Source organism: Podarcis raffonei, chromosome 2, assembly GCF_027172205.1.
Source record: "Podarcis raffonei isolate rPodRaf1 chromosome 2, rPodRaf1.pri, whole genome shotgun sequence".
NCBI classification, from domain to species: Eukaryota; Metazoa; Chordata; class Lepidosauria; order Squamata; family Lacertidae; genus Podarcis; species Podarcis raffonei.
In genome coordinates, this window is record NC_070603.1 from 1,497,988 (window position 1) to 1,514,976 (window position 16,989).

At 42.8% G+C, this 16,989-nt stretch overlaps 1 protein-coding gene across 1 annotated transcript in view; it reads right to left on the reverse strand.

Annotated features, from left to right (window-relative positions):
• The window catches only part of OLFM2 (olfactomedin 2), a 239,928-nt gene that overhangs the window by 194,121 nt on the left and 28,818 nt on the right, over positions 1–16,989 (reverse strand). The gene's annotated exons all lie outside the window — the stretch shown is intronic.

The following is a 16,989-nucleotide window of genomic DNA, read 5'->3' on the forward strand; positions in this document are numbered from 1 at the left end:
AATCAGACTATTATGAGTAGAACTTACACTGAATACCTCCCACAGTGTTACATCCCACATGGAACATAATGTAACCTGCCAGTTACATGGGTAGAAGTGGGAGATTTTGCCAGGAGCAGTACAGAAGCAACCCTGGGAGGCAGGTTTCAGCCCTGTCACCTCTCTGTTGTGCACTGTCTGGATGGCAAGGAGAAAAGGCACTAGCTCACTTGGTTCCGCCCTCTGTCCTTCCTTCCAGCGACCTACGGGGGGGGGCAGCCCTCAATATTTTATTCAGATTGGTACCATTGGCAAGAAGCAATGAAGGACCCTCTTCTCTCGTTGGCACAGTGCAAGTTAGCTCTAGAAAATCTATCTGCCTCTTAAGCTTCACAAACATTCTGCAAATTACTAAATGCAAAATCACTTGCATTTATAGGAATGCTCTTCCATTACAAAATGCAGTCATTTTATATTATGTACTTGTACATTTCGTTGCCGTGACTTGTAACCCACCCTGGGAACTTATGATAAAAGAGTAGAAACTGTATAAACAAACAAATCATTGCAATGTGTGATGATACTCCCACCCCACATTTAATTCACAATCTGTTGTAGATTCAGCTGTCAGTTTTTACAGTTGTGTGATGGTACTTCTTTGTTATCCTATGGAATATGACAAAAAACCAAACAAAAACAAAAACCTTAAACATTTGGAGTTCTGCAGGACAGTGCCATTAGTTATTGTGCATTATTTCTGATCTGGTGTCCAGGGAGCTATCAGGTGAACTTTATTACGGTCACAGACCAGGATAAAAAACAAACAAACATATAAATAAAATAGCAGTTAGGATTTTTTTAACTGATAAATGTTGGAGCAAATAAGGACAAAGAAATAAGCATAGGATAAAACATCTGAATAAAATACAAGATTAAACAGTGATAACGGATGGATAAAAACTGATAATTAAAACAGATAAAAACTTAAAACAAATAAAAACATGCAGTTAAAACAACTGTAAGAGCGTAAGAACTAAAAGACTCGCAGTTAAAACAACTATAAGAGGCTGCAGAGTAGAAGCCTCTGAAATAGAGGACACTCACAGCATTAGAAACTGATGTGCAAATATGGTTAAAACAGACAATTAAAACAATGTATAACAATAAATTTAGATACAATGTGCAACAATAAACTATCCCAGGGAGTTGACTCAGAGTCACCCATGGAACTGAGTTTGGGGATTTTCATGCCGGACTATTTTGAGTTGGGTGATGGTCTTCGTCTACAGATTTGCACACAGAATCTGGCGACCATCCAGGTCGTACTCAGAAATAAATGGGGCTATTTTATCCAACCCACAGCTTTATGGGCTTTTCAAGGGAGGTGGTTCAAAGTTGATTTAAGTAGCTTTAAACGGAGGGGAGGTTTAAAAGTTTACCAGACAGCTCCCGGAGTCCTTTACTGATAAAAGTTGGCAGATATTTTCAAAGACTGAGCCTTTTTATCAGGGTAATTTGATCATTAGAGCTCCTACTCACTCAGCAGAGACTCAGCTGAGACTTGACCCGGCGCCATCTTCCCCGGAAGTCGGGGGCAGCTATCAGGTGTAATAGTAGGTTTCAGATTGTGTGTATAACCCAACATTTCATTTATTGAAACAGTGAGTTTCTGATCCAAAATCTGTTGAAAAATGTTGCATCAACCCTGGAAGAAGAGATGTGGGGAAATAATTGCAAAAGTCAGGTGCTCTCCCAAAACAGCCACCTGGTCATAATTTGCCTGTTGAATGGTAGAAGGGGAAACTAGAGTATCTTGAATGAAAGTAGGATCCATTAACAGTTGTATGCTGCCATCCTGTGGATACAACTGGAACCTCGCCTGTTTTGATATATCATTACTTGGCACTTGGGGTGGATTCGACCTCAGCCCTCCCGGTGTTTTGAGACTACAATTCCCATCATCCCTCACCACTGGTCCTGCTAGCTAGGGATCATGGGAGTTGTAGGCCAAAAACATCTGGAGGGTCGAGGTTGAGGAAGCCTGCTTTAGGACAATGAATACAATAAAGGCTTCATAGTTACAGAGCACATGTAGAGGTTGGGCACAGGCTTATTCCTTAGAGCAGGAACCCTGTGACTCTGGTCCTTATTAGTGCTGACTTCATTGCAGCACCTGATGGCTCACAAAGTAAATCTGGGCAGGAAAATAATGGGTCGGAGACTGCAATATGCTACAGTAAAATAATAAATAATAGAATGGAAATTAATGTATTTGATTGACAGATCACATTCCTTTTTCACAACTGATCAACTGCATTGCATCATTATTTTATTTAATATATTGCACAGCCCACGCTTCCTCCAAAGGACTCTCAGTGTCGTCTATGTTTTGCCTGCTATCCATTTTAGCCTCACAACTATGGTAGATTAGGCTGAGATAAGCACTACACCAGACGGGCTCCACATATTCTCCCCCCTTGAGCCGTCTGATATTGTTTCCCACTGGCATGTCCTAGAGGCACAAAACATATACCCGGCATTGTTGTTCATGCACCCTGCACCAGGCCCTCTGTGAATCCTTCTGATGTGGTTTTGTATTTAGACGTTCTTGCTCTGATCTGATTTCCCCGTGGGTTGTGCTGTCCCGTTGCTTCCCCTTTCTTTCCTGTCAATCATCATTTGTTTTGGTTTGTTTTGTTCCTCTTCCTGTCTTTCAGCATATCCTGACCCCTTGAGGCTGTTTATTTCTGTAATGTCTCACTGAGGCTGTGCATGAAGAATGATGGCAGCTCCATCCGCTACTGAGATCCTGCATTGTCACTTCTTTGCAGGGATTGTCAGTAAAACTCTTTCTTTTAATAATTATATTATGTTATGTTATGTTATATGAGTACTTTTTACTCTGTAAAGATTTTCTTTCCGTCTTTCTATATTGATTTATTGGTTTGTTTGTTTCTTGCCTGTATAGGATATTCTGTTTTTTAATGTTTGATGCTTTGTTGTGTTTTTATATACCGTATTTTTCGCTCTATAACACGCACCAGACCATAACACGCACATAGTTTTTAGAGGAGGAAAACAAGAAAAAAAATATTCTAAACGAAATAGTGGATATATGATTTTTGTGGTTCATGCTGTGGCCACAGACATGTGATCTGACAGTGAGTTTGGAGCAGCCCAATGCAAAAATCCTGAGGATCCATGTGGATCCATGCTTTGTAACCACGGAGGAGGGAAGGAAGGGGAACCATGGATCCTCTGCTCACGACTGCAGCAGATCCCCCCCGCCACCCGCAGGCATTCACTCCATAACACGCACAGACATTTTCCCTTACTTTCTAGGAGGAAAAAAGTGAGTGTTATGGTGCAAAAAATACGGTATGCTGTGAGCCACCCAGAGTGGCTGGGGAAACCCAGCCAGATGGGTGGGATATAATAATAATAATAATAATAATAATAATAATAATAATAATAATATAATATAATATAAATTTGTCCTCTTTTCTCAGGAACATTTGGCCCTTTCTCATGTTCTCATAAGAACAACGTATTATCAAGGATGAAGGTGCAGCTCTTGCAAACTACAGTCCAAGAGTAGCACTTGAATGTGCAACCCCTCACTCAAGTGCAGAGATCTGCAAGAAGAGCATGAAACTGACAAGCTGTTCTTCTCATCCAGAGATAAAATCAGTGCTTTTTTCTGGGAGGACACAGTGGTACGCATACCTCTAAACATTTTGTGAATCTAAGTTTGGCCTCATTGAGGGGCAGTATTTCAATAAAAGTAGGAAAATGAGAGTACCCCTAAACATTTTTTTAGAAAAAAAAAGCACTGGATAAAATTAACCACTAAGTGTCAATATTGTATCCATGGCAAAAGAGCTCCTCTAGATTCCCTGAAGGTAAATGGAAAGTCAGTTTTATACTCCTGAAAACAGGGAGTAGACAATGCACAGCATCTTGCTGAACCTGCAAGAATTGTTTGAAAAGAAGGCAAAGGCAAGAGAGGTAAAACTGACAAGTCTTTCCCTTTACCTCACCAGGGAGTTGAATCCACTGTGGAATTTACAGTCAATCGTACCTCTGAAAGAGATGAGGGGCCTTTGAGCACAGTTGGAGCTTATGCACATTATCCCAAAGATGACATAGAACAAGATGGTGAAATTGGAAAAGAGATTCCACTCACCTCTGTGGCCCACTGGAAGCCACTTCAGTATAGAGGCAAAATTGAGAACCTCTTCTCATTTTAACCACTCCTTGGTGGAGTGGCTTCATTGTGACTGTAGATGTGAGAGGTAGGTCTTTTCAATTTAATCGTCTGCCCTTCAGAGCCTTTTCACATAATTCTCAAGAGTTTAAGCAAAATGTAGCACATTATCTAGTCTGCAGTCACAATGAAGACAAACCAGCAGGAACCCAATCAACTCTTGCAGGGAGAATCTGCAAGTTTAGCCCATAGAAAAAGAGGAGAGATCCTCCTGTAGACCAGGAACTGGTTAAGTAGCAGAAATAATAATGTTTTGCTGCTTCCAGCAAAATATTTTTTTTAAAAAATGTCAAACATCAAAAACTTCCCTATACAGGGCTGTCTTCAGATGTCTTCTAAAAGTTGTGTAGTTCTTTATCTCCTTGACATCTGATGGGAGGGCGTTCCACAGGGAGGGTGCCACAACTGAGAAGGCCCTCTGCCTGGTTCTCTGTAACTTTACTTGTCACAGTGAGGAACCAACAGAAGACCCTCGGAGCTGGACCTCAGTGTCCGGATTGAACAGAGGGGGTGGAGACACTTCTTCAGGTATGCTGAAGCAGAGAGTAGGAATAAATGGACTGTTCTCCAAATGAAGAGAGGTAGACAATGGAGTCCCCCCCCAAAGATCAGAATCAGGACTTGTGCTTTTTAACTTGCTCTAGAGCACGGGTAGGCAAACTAAGGCCCGGGGGTCAATTCCGGCCCAATCGCCTTCACACTCCAGCCTGCAGATGGTCCAGGAATCAGGGTGATTTTACATGAGTAGAATGTGTGCTTTTATTTAAAATGCATCTCTGGATTATTTGTGGGGCATGGGGATTCATTCACATTCCCCCCCCCAAAATATAGTCCAGTCCCCCACAAGGTCAGAGGGACAGTGGACCGGCCCCCTGCTGAAAAAGTTTGCTGGCCCCTGCTCTAGAGTTAGTACTGAGCAGTGAGGTGGTCAAGTTTGCTGATGATACTAAATTGCTCAAGGTTGTTAAAACAAAAAAAGATTTTGAAGAGCTCCAAAAGGACCTTTCCAAATGGAGTAAACATGTGCTAAATGGGCAAATGCAATCTGATGTACCGTAAACAAGTGTAAAGCTATCCATGTCAGGGCGAAGCATCTGAAGTCCACATATCTGCTTCTGGGGTCTGAACTGGTGGTGATTGACCAGGAATGAGATCTTGGTGTCACAGTGGATACCTCAGTGAAGATGTTGAGCCAGTGGGTGGCAGCTGTGAAAAAGTCAAACTCCAGGCTAGAAATCTTTTTTTTTTTTAATAATATTTTTATTAAGCAATTTTTATATTCATACATACAAAACATACATAAACAAACAATAGACAAAAAACAAAACAAAAAACAAGTACCATTTCATGTCCTAATTTCTTAAACCTTTCTTCTTTGACTTCCTCATGCCTCCCGTTTCTGTATTCCAAATTCTAATCAATTGTTCAGCAAATCTTCCCTTATTTTACTGTAAATTTAAGCTAATCATCTTTGTTCTCCTTGTCTTAACCATTACTGATAGTAACCATTTACTTTAGTCCAACATCATTCTAGCTGTCATTGATTTTGTAATATTTCTTTAAATAGTCCTTAAACTTTTTCCATTCTTCTTCCGCCGCTTCTCTTCCCTGGTTTCGGATTCTGCTCATCATTTCTGCCAAGCCCATGTAGTCTATCACCTTCATCTGCCATTCTTCCAGTGTGGGTAAATCTTGCGTCTTCCAGTACTTCGCAATGAGTATTCTAGCTGCTGTTGTGGCGTACATAAAGAAAGTTATGTCTGTCTTTGACACCCCCTGGCCGACAATACCCAAGAGAAAGGCCTCTGGTTTCTTGGGGAAAGTATATTTAAATACCTTTTTCAGTTCATTATAGATCATTTCCCAGAATGCCTTAATCTTCGGGCACGTCCACCAGAGGTGAAAGAATGTACCTTCCTTTTCCTTACATTTCCAACATTTATTGTCAGGCAAATGGTAAATCTTTGCAAGCTTGACTGGGGTTGTGTACCACCTATAGATCATTTTCATAATATTCTCTCTTAGGGCATTACATGCCGTAAATTTCATCCCGGTGGTCCACAACTTTTCCCAATCAGCAAACAAAATATTATGACCAATGTCCTGAGCCCATTTAATCATAGCTGATTTAACCGTTTCATCTTGTGTATTCCATTTCAGCAGAAGATTATACATTTTTGACAAATTCTTAGTACTGGATTCTAACAATTCAGTCTCCAATTTTGATTTTTCCACCTGGAAACCAATTTTACTGTCCAATTTAAATACTTCATTTATTTGGTGATAATGCAACCAATCTCTCACCTTCCCTTTTAGTTTCTCAAAACTCTGCAATCTCAGTTTGTCCCCTTCCCTTTCCAGAATTTCCCAATATCTTGGCCATTTCGACTCCATATTTAACTTTTTAACTGCCTTAGCTTCCATTGGCGACAACCACCTCTCCAGGCTAGAAATCAATAGGAAATGAATTGAAAATAAAACTGCCAATATCACGAATGTCATTATATAAATCTGTGTTGCGACTGCATTTGGAAAACTATGTCCAATTATGTCTGCCGGATATCCTAGGGTTGGAAGAGGTCCAGAAAAGGGCAACTGAAATGATCAAGGGGGCGGAGCAATTCCCCTGTGAGAAAAAAGTTGCAACATCAGGGATTCTTTCGTTTAGGGAAAAATTGAGTAAGAGGTGACATTATAGAAACTTACAGAATTATGCATGGCATGGAGAAAGCAGAGAGAGGAAAGTTTTTCTCACTGTCTTATAGCTCTAGAAATTGTGGGCCTTCAAGGAAACAGAAGTTGGAAGTTTCAGGACAGACACAAGAAAGTCCTTCATCAAGCAGCGCATAGTTAAACTATGGAACTCCCTCCCACAGGAAGCAGCGATGACCACCAACTTCAGGCTCCTGCAACTGAGTTTCTGGCTGTGTGCACGCCGTATGTTTAAAGCACATCGAAAACACGTGACCTCCCCCAAAGAATTCTGGGAACTGTGGTCTGTAAGGGTGCTGAGAATTGTGGCTCTGTGGGGAGCAAATTAGAGCTCCCAGGATTCTTTGGTGGAAAGTTGTGGTGTGCACACAGCCATCCCTTCAAATACTGGGATGTTTCCCCCCTTTCTTTCCTAGGCATCCAGCAGTAAGGTTCCAGCACATGCTAACCACAGACAGGTGGCAGCATGATGCTGCATTTTGCAGACACATTATTCCAAGTTATGCCCTGCTTCCCTCCGGCATGTTACAGACATAACTCCTCAGAAAGGTAGAAGTCTTCATGCACCTTCAGACCTTGCCCTGGAACCTCCAGCAGTGAAGCCTCCATGTTCAGAAGCCGTTTATCTCTGATTACCAAATGTTCAGGACAAACAACTGGGCAGGACTGTTGTGGACTTTGCACCTTTCATGCTAGCTTTCCAGGGGCATCAGACTGGCTGCTGTGGGGAAAGAGGAAGCTGGGCTTTCTTACTTTTTTGGACTGATGCAGGACTCGAGGCCTGTTAATATGCTTTCATCCACATCTTAAAGCCCATCTACACAAAACTAGAGCTGAATCATTTTGTGAGGAGGGAAGAGGAATGGCAAGCAAACGAGTGTCCCTTTAAACTGCTTGCAAGAATGTGAATGTTATATTCTTCTAATTGGAGGCTGATTTCTGCCCCTGCAGTGTTCTTGATGGACTTGGATGATGGACTCAAGGGCATCCTGATCAAATTTGCAGATGACAGCAAACTGGGAGGGGTGGCTAACACGCCAGAGGACAGGATCACACTTCAAAACGACCTTGACAGATTAGAGAACTGGGCCAAAACAAACAAGATGAATTTTAACAGGGAGAAATGTAAAGTATTGAACTTGGGCAAATAAATGAGAGGCACAAATACAAGATGGGTGACACCTGGCTTGAGAGCACTACATGTGAAAAGGATCTAGGAGTCTTGGTTGACCACAAACTTGACATGAGCCAACAGTGTGACGCAGCAGCTAAAAAAGCCAATGCAATTCTGGGCTGCATCAATAGGAGTATAGCATCTAGATCAAGGGAAGTAATAGTGCCACTGTATTCTGCTCTGGTCGGACCTCACCTGGAGTACTGTGTCCAGTTCTGGGCACCACAGTTCAAGAAGGACACTGACAAACTGGAACGTGTCCAGAGGAGGGCAACCAAAATGGTCAAAGGCCTGGAAACGATGCCTTATGAGGAACGGCTAAGGGAGCTGGGCATGTTTAGCCTGGAGAAGATGAGGTTAAGGGGTGATATGATAGCCATGTTCAAATATATAAAAGGATGTCACATAGAGGAGGGAGAAAGGTTGTTTTCTGCTGCTTCAGAAAAGCGGACACAGAGCAATGGATCCAAACTACAAGAAAGAAGATTCCACCTAAACATTAGGAAGAACTTCCTGACAGTAAGAGCTGTTCGACAGTGGAATTTGCTGCCAAGGAGTGTGGTGGAGTCTCCTTCTTTGGAGGTCTTTAAGCAGAGGCTTGACAACCATATGTCAGGAGTGCTCTGATGGTGTTTCCTGCTTGGCAGGGGGTTGGACTCGATGGCCCTTGTGGACTCTTCCAACTCTATGATTCTATGATTCTATGATTCTATGATTCTATGATTCTATTCTATGATTCTATGAGTTCAGTACTGCCTACACTGACAGGCAGTGAATCTCCAGTGTAACCTTTCGCATGAAGGCAGATGCTCCGCCAGAGAGCTGTGGCCTTTCTCAGCTCAGGCAACGTGAACTGTGCAAAAAGCAAATTTGGAGCAGAATTCTTTAATTTGTAATAGATCATGCCCCATGCAGCATGCTATGATGCTACTCTATTAAAATAATTTTATAAGGTGTGTGACTTTGTTTCTCAGTTTGATCCTTTTACATGGTTTTGTATGTATTGTTTTGACCAAACTGCGGGAGGCAGTGGAAGACAGACGTGCCTGGCGTGGTCTGGTCCAGGGGGTCACGAAGAGTCGGACACGACTAAACGACTAAACAACAACAAAGTATATATTGTAGTATTTTATGCATTGTGACATTGTTATTTTTATTGATTATGGTTTAGGAATTTATTGCAATTAAGAGTGAATTTCTGTTTAATTGTTATTTGCTGCTATTTAATTTTATTGTGTACTATTATGTTCTAATGGATTATTCAACATTATTTGATAAAAGTTGTCTATGTTAAAGTTATGTTTTTATTATGACTTTTTATATTGGATCAGGTTGTTATAAGGTGTGTGAACTTTGTTGTATATTTTGTTGTTTTTTCAGCTTGTAAACTCTGCATAGTCATATAGAAATGGTGGTATGCAAATTAGAAATGAAATAGAAATGAAACAGATAACTTATTTTATGTCTTTTGGAATCCTAGGGAAAACAGAGCCATGCACTCAAACTAACAGACAGTAAGCTCAGGAGAGACAAAGGAGCATATTGAACACAAAAAAACACTTTAAGGATATTAACACACTCAACATCTCATTTTACATTTGAAATAAATATGGCTGTAACAGATCTCAAACTGAGCCTAAAGGGGGAGTGTGCTTTGGGAATGTATCCAGGAGAAAGCATTGACCCATTGAAAGCAATCAAATGTTTGGGCACACTCAATGACTAGTCCAGAAAGCATATGATGTCCTCACTGATGTTGTCAAACAGCCATAGCTACGGGGAGGAGGGGGAATAACCAGCTGGGTTTTTTTGCCCTGGGTGAGGGGTGCCTCTGTGTGCGTATGTATGCAAATATGTCCGTGAGGGTGCCAAGCTGGGTGTTTGACTGGGGTGAAATAAAACCTAATTTATAATGAATCCCAGTTTGTAACTCTTGGAGAAGGAGAAAGCTTGGGCAAGATATAGAGATTGTCCATGACAGCATAAGACAGGTGATGAAAAAGGTACAATTAAGGGTTTTGGTTTTTGGTTTTTGGTTGTTGTTTAGTTGTGTCCGACTCTTCGTGTCCCCCTGGACCAGAGCACGCCAGGAACTCCTGTCTTCCACTGCCTCCCGCGGTTTGGTCAAACTCATACTGGTAGCTTCAAGAACACTGTCTAACCATCTTGTCCTCTGTCGCCCCCTTCTCCTTGTGCCCTCCATCTTTCCCAACATCAGGGTCTTTTCCAGGGAGTCTTCTCTTCTCAGGAGTTGGCCAAAGTACTGGAGTCTCAGCTTCAGGATCTGTCCTTCCAGTGAGCACTCAGGGCTGATTTCCTTCAGAATGGATAGGTTTGATCTATTTTCACTCCAGGAAGAAGAAACACTCTATGCAGGTCTGATAGACCCTATAGCCCACTATTTCACCAATGTTTTGAACTCAGGGTCCCCTTCCAAAGCTGCCCTACCTATTGAACCCAACAGTTAAGAAAGTAGCAGATTGCTCTGATTGAAATTAGAGTCAGAGAAGAATCTGCGGAGTCTCTGAGGTGAGTATCCCAAGCTCCTGAGACTCATCTCTCAGAGCTCAGATTTGTGAGCCTTCAAGAACATCAGTACATTACATGTGCAAAACGTGTAAGAGAGCTCAGTTTAGGGTTCTATATTTTTCTTTCACAAAAGCAGCCATGGCACAAAGAATGTTGCAGAAATGCAGTGGAGATTAGGGGTGCTTAACCCTTCAGCAGCTTGCCTTGTCCAAATCATCCTCCGAAAGCAGCCCCCGGAGATTCATGCTGAAGAAAGTGGTTGAGGATCATTTTGGATAAAAAAAATTGAGGGTGAAAAAGGGTCAAGCACTTCCTCCCCCTGCTGCTTCTCCACTCTAAATTCTCTGCTTCTGAAGCTGTTTTTGTTTTTGTTTTGTTTTGTTTTTTAAGCATCAGGGCTCCTACATAAGTTTACCCTTTTTCCACCTTGAAAAGTTCATAGAGCTAAAGGAGGAAGTTGGAAAAGTGGTGCTCTTTCCCACTTCCTGTTTCAGCTCTATGTGAATTTCAAACCTCAGATTAGCACCCAAACAGCTGAATAGAAAGCAGAATGACCAAGAGGGTAGATGGGAAGAGGATCAGGGGAGAAAGTGAAGTGATTCCTTGTTCAGGAGCACTGAAATGTGGTGTGTATAAGGGAGTGGTTACATCAGCAATGAAGCAGCTCAGAGAAGGAGCTTATATAAGAGCTGGAAGCCACACACCTTCCTGGCTTCTTCCTGGCACTTCCACATGCTTCCCCCTCCTCCCAAGTAGCCTTATGTGCAGCTACTAGAGCACCTCAGCAGCAGCCCTGAAGCTTCTGCCTGGCTTGCCATGTCTTCTGCTTCTTGGTGATGGGTCAGTGTTGTTTTTGTTACCCTATGTAAAAACCAGGAGGATCCGTATCTTGAATCAATGTTTCTGAGCTGCTGGCAAGCACCATATCTGGTGTGTGGGTGTGAACTATGGAAGGAATGTACACCTTAATTTGTTGTTGGCTTTTTGGAGTCTCCATGCAAAATCATGCAAATTCAAGAGGATCAATGTTCATTGTACTGAATCAGACTTTTACTCAACCCCCTGGCAGTGGCCAGGGTGGTAGTGCCCCTGACAGTCTCTCAAAATTCCAACGGTGCCCAAGGGCCCCAAATGTTTGCCAATCTCTGAATGTTGCTTAAGATTTGATGTCATCTTACCATGTTCATTTATCACTAAGGATGTCATAGCTGAAATGGCTCCATTTAATGGACAGGCTTTAGCAAAATAGGCTAAATTGGTTTTTTAAAAGTACCTTACAAAAATGTAGTCCTGTGCATTTCCCAGAGAGGAAACATTTTCATTAACACTGTCATGCAAAAGAAATCCAGTCATCCAGTCTGTAGCCAGGGTCCCTTGAATGACTGGCTTCCTGTACCAAACACTGTTTGCCAGGAGAGCGTTCAGGTCCCTAAGGATGCTTATCTGTCTTGTGTGTCTACATGAGCAGAAAATAATGCCCATGAGTGCACCTGTTGCAATGCCAGTTGAATGGTGGATGTCTGCAACAATAACTGTCTGTTTCCATGAAAGCTAAGATGAAAATGTTTTGCAAATTACTACTGAGAGACCTGGACATTTTGCAGGTACAGCCCCCAAATTTCTAGTTCTCTCTTCATAACAATGAGAGTAGGTTCTGTTACTGAACTGAATAGCAGCAGGCAGGTAGAATGAAATGTTGAACCAGGATCTAGGATGCATAACAAGATACTAGTTCTGTTGAGGTGTTCACCTCCATGTGTTCTCAGAAGATGAGGGGAAAGTAGCGTCACTCCAGACATTCCTGTGTTGAGGGGGCAGGGGAGATCTGCAGCGGGAATCTTCATGTGGCCAAACGCTGATCCTACAGGGTCTTGATCACACACGGCATTCTAAGCACATTCAACCCTCAGAAATTCTGCTCAATGTGCAAAGGGTCAAGACTGCAGTCAGCAGGGAGGGGGGCATGGACATGAGGGCCAGCTTCTCCCTCCATGCCTTTTGGGGATGTGTGGAGGTGAATACCTGAACAGGGCTAATGTTTCACACACACACACCCAAATCATATTTTCATGCATGCAGAGAGAGCTCAAAATCACTCCTCTCTAGAAGCATGCTATGACGTTACAAGGCAGCCACTAGAAACCCAAACTCTCCATTCTCATTCCACACAACCCCTGGAGAGACACTGGCTGAGTTGCTAATCTCAGCCTGAGCCTCTGGTCTCCTCTGTTTTTATTGGCCAGCCCTTTAACATAATTACAGGGAATCTGCATGTAAATTGCTCATTAATTCAGGCACGTTTTGGCAGCATTTAGAATCAGAGAAACCTATTTGGAAACAACTCTCTCCAATAGCGGGAGAAAGAAGAAGGGTTCTCCAAAGGGTGGCTGGAGCAGCAATCTAACAGGGACTCACACAGCCAGGTCTCCTGGGAGGGCTAGTATACAATTTCCCTGCCTCCAGCTGGGTATGAGGTGGACGGGTGGAGGGCCCATTCCATTAAAAAGGAACGAGGCAGGCGCTTGCCAGCGAGAGAGAGGAGAAAGAGATATATCAAACAGAGCATGAAGAGAATATGGCATTGGACACGGATTCCAAAGGCAGCTATGTTTTTTAAAAATAACAAAAACAAAAAACGAGCTCCTGGCTCCTGGGATTTGGAAGATGCATTGTTTGCAAAGCCTCATTAAATCTCACCAAGAAGAATTTTGAGCCAAGAGGTCAAGGAACAGAGCTTCTCACCCTTCTCTATGCCTAGGAAAATAAATTATACAAAGCAGTTGAAAATGCAGAATAAACTATGTAACGCTAAGTCTAGTTAGGCAATGTGGGGAACAGGAGCCGGTCAGCTGACACTCAAAATGAGAATTCAAGGAATGCTGCATGCACTCTCACCCAGCTCTATTCAAAGCAGGTGAGGCTCATGCATACGCCCAGTGTGTTCACCATATTTTTGAGGAATGTAGTACACAGGCTGAGTTTTAAATTCGGCCACATGTATACAGCTGTGACCTATGGGGGGGGACATTGCCTCTGCACAGCCTTCCCAGTGGCAACAATGCTTGTTGGGACTGCAGTGAGGTGGGGCAGTGGTGGCAAAAGGTTGTGGTGGCAGCAGGCACAGGCAGACCCACATCCGGCATGGCTGTCAAACCGGTGCTTTGCCCTCCCCTTGCCCCACTACCCTGCCCTGCCCCAGCCCAGTTCTAGTGAGTAGCAACGCTATTGAAGCTGGGAAGGCAGTGCAGGGGTAGCATCCCAACTCACATGCATGTACGTACATCATTCACACAAACATCAGCGCATGTACAGGAAAACATATAGACAGCCCTACTCTGTTGAACTGAAATAGGTGCTGCAAGATCAGGTCCCTCTAGGCTCTAGGCTCCAGAGGATCCCTGATAACATAATCAGAGTTTTCCAGGGCCTAGAGGAGGGAAGGGGAGGAAGTGGTCCCCCAAGGTGATGTTGGAACTCCAACTTCCATCATTCCCAGGCAGCATGGCTGATGGTCAGATATAATGAGAGTTGTAGTCCAACTCTGAAGGGTGCCAGTTCCCCACCCCTGGCCTAGATGCCTCCAAGAAAGTCCAGATCATTTCAACCCCAAACTGAGGACACTGCAGCTGATTCCACAAGCAATTGATTCCACAAATCTACCACCCAAGCCCAGTATTTCCAGGGTTCAGGACCATGGCACATCAGCTACAGATCTGCAGTGAAATCACGGATGGGTACCCAGATCCCTCCTTGCAACAAAACAAAGCCACAGGTGAGATTTCCCCATTGATTCCAGTTCCACCCCCCTTCCCCCAGCAACAGAGCTGGTCAAACGAAAGGGAACATTCAATGTACCCCCAAATGCTTTCTTGCCTTTAGGCAGGTTGAGTTCCAGAAAACAATCAAATCCTCATGGAAAATTCTAGCCCACCCATATAACTTTTCCTCCCCAGGAAAGGGAACATATAGCTACTAATTGCATAGTGAAATGTGGAGAGGGTGGAGCGAATGTGACACAGTGTACTTTAATTTTCAGTGGTGAATCTTAAAACAATAGGCTGTTAAAAATGGAAGCTATAAAAAGGGGCATTACAATAATTGAATACCTCAGCTCTAAAGCAGTGAAGCTTTTTTCCTTTCCTTTTCCTGAAATGCTAAGCTGCAAAATGAGGGTAAAGATTCCTTTCCATCAAACATCTGTCTGTGTAAAATGTAAACATCTGTCTATATGAGCTCTGGCCAAAAGACCTGCATCAGCCTTCACCAACCAGATGCTCTTCAGATTTTTTGGACTACAACACCCATCAGTGCCTGCCAGCCCCAGCTAGCTGAGGCTGATGGGCAATGTAGTCCAGAATTCCTATAAGACAACAGAATGCCCCTATTTTCATGCAGAATGTTGGAGGGTATGGGCATCAGGTTGGAAGTGGCTGCCCTACATGAAACTGTGAGGCTCCAGAGCTAACTTTCTTCCACATGTACTTGCTAAGCCCTGTGGGCAAATTGTTCAAGCTAATATAAAACCCAACAGCACAAGTTCATCCCGTGTATCCACTGCTATTAGGACTGGTGTTACCCCTTCCCCAAATCATCCCCAAGGATGCTCATCTGACAGAATGTGCCCTAGATTTTTGTACTCCTCTGCCCTCAACTCAACAGTTTTCTGTGCTACCATTAAAATGCTAACCAGCTGGAAAGAAAGTCAGGCAAGCACACAAGCCAGGGGTCTGCTCTCCCTGCAAAGCATTGTGGGTATACTAGAAGACTTGTCTCAGGCATGCTCACTTTCCCCCAGAGAAATTCCAGTGCTGTGGATTGGTGTTCTGCAACTGCAGCTTCTGTCTCTCATTTCTTTGCTCACAGATTAACAAAAGGGAGATCATTCTTGCCCACAGTCCCACTGCTCAGAAGGGCAAAGTGGATCAGATACCTCAGTGACAACAGCTGAGGTTACAATTGCATACACACTTGCTTACCTGGGAGTATGTGCTCCTGAACTGAGCGGGCCTGATATCTGAGCCAGGCATATGAAGGCTGACACTTATTGATTTTTCAAAGCACATCTCAGTCATGCTTCAAAACACACCATGTGGGAATCACTGGGTTATACATGCGCACCACAGAAACTTTCTCCTTTTCTGTGGTCTTCAGTTCCAGCCACTCAGGCCACCGGATTATAAACCTTCTGGGTGGGTTATAATAATTTTTAAATCCTCTAGGTGCTGCCTGGGGGAATCATCCTTCACTTTGCTGGAGGCAAAAGAGGCAGCTTGGTGCCTTCTGCTTCAGAAAATAATAATAATAATCTTTGAATTAAAATGTGTCATGCCAAGGTGGCTGAAAGCTTGCTTATTCACAATGAAGGCCTCCTGACACTGCTGTCTATCTTTTTTTTTTTTTTTGGTATAATTTATTTTTCACTTTAACATACACCAAAAAGAAAAAAGCAAATATCCATCAACATGGATAAACAAAAGAAAATTGATACATCAAATCATAATCTCAAAATCTTTAAATAAAAATGGTCTTTTTCTATAGACCCGACTTCCTGTCCACTCGTAACAGTGGTACTTCAGATCAAGAACTTAATTCGTTCCGGAGGTCCATTCTTAACCTGAAACTGTTCTTAACCTGAGGTACCACTTTAGCTAATGGGGCCTCCCACTGCCACCATGCCACCACTGCGCGATTTCTGTTCTCACCCTGAAGCAAAGTTCTTAACCCGAGGTACTATTTCTGGGTTAGTGGAGTCTGTAACTTGAAGCATATGTAACCCGAGGTACCACTGTACTTCAATTTCTCATCATTTGTTCACTGCCATAACATAACATGTTTTGTTAGAGTTCAACCATCTTTAATCTATTTTAAGTTACCATATTTTTTGCTCTATAAGACTCACTTTTTCTCTCCTAAAAAGTAAGGGGAAATGTGTGTGCATCTTATGGAGCGAATGCAGGCTGCGCAGCTATCCCAAAAGCCAGAACAGCAAGAGGGATTGCTGCTTTCACTGCGCAGCGATCCCTCTTGCTGTTCTGGCTCCTGAGATTCAGAATATTTTTTTTCTTGTTTTACTCCTCCAAAAACTAGGTGCATCTTGTGGTCTGGTGCGTCTTATAGAGCGAAAAATACGGTATACTTCATACATGAAACTGCTACTGAAATTATTCAAAAGCTGCGACAGACTTTAAGCGACAATTGTTATTTTTTCCCATTTTGAGATAAATACCTGTTTTGGTTTATTTTTTAATAAGACAATTATCTAGTTCCGCATATTCAGCCAATTTTTGAATCCATTCTAATCTTGAGGGAACTTTATCACTCTTCCAAT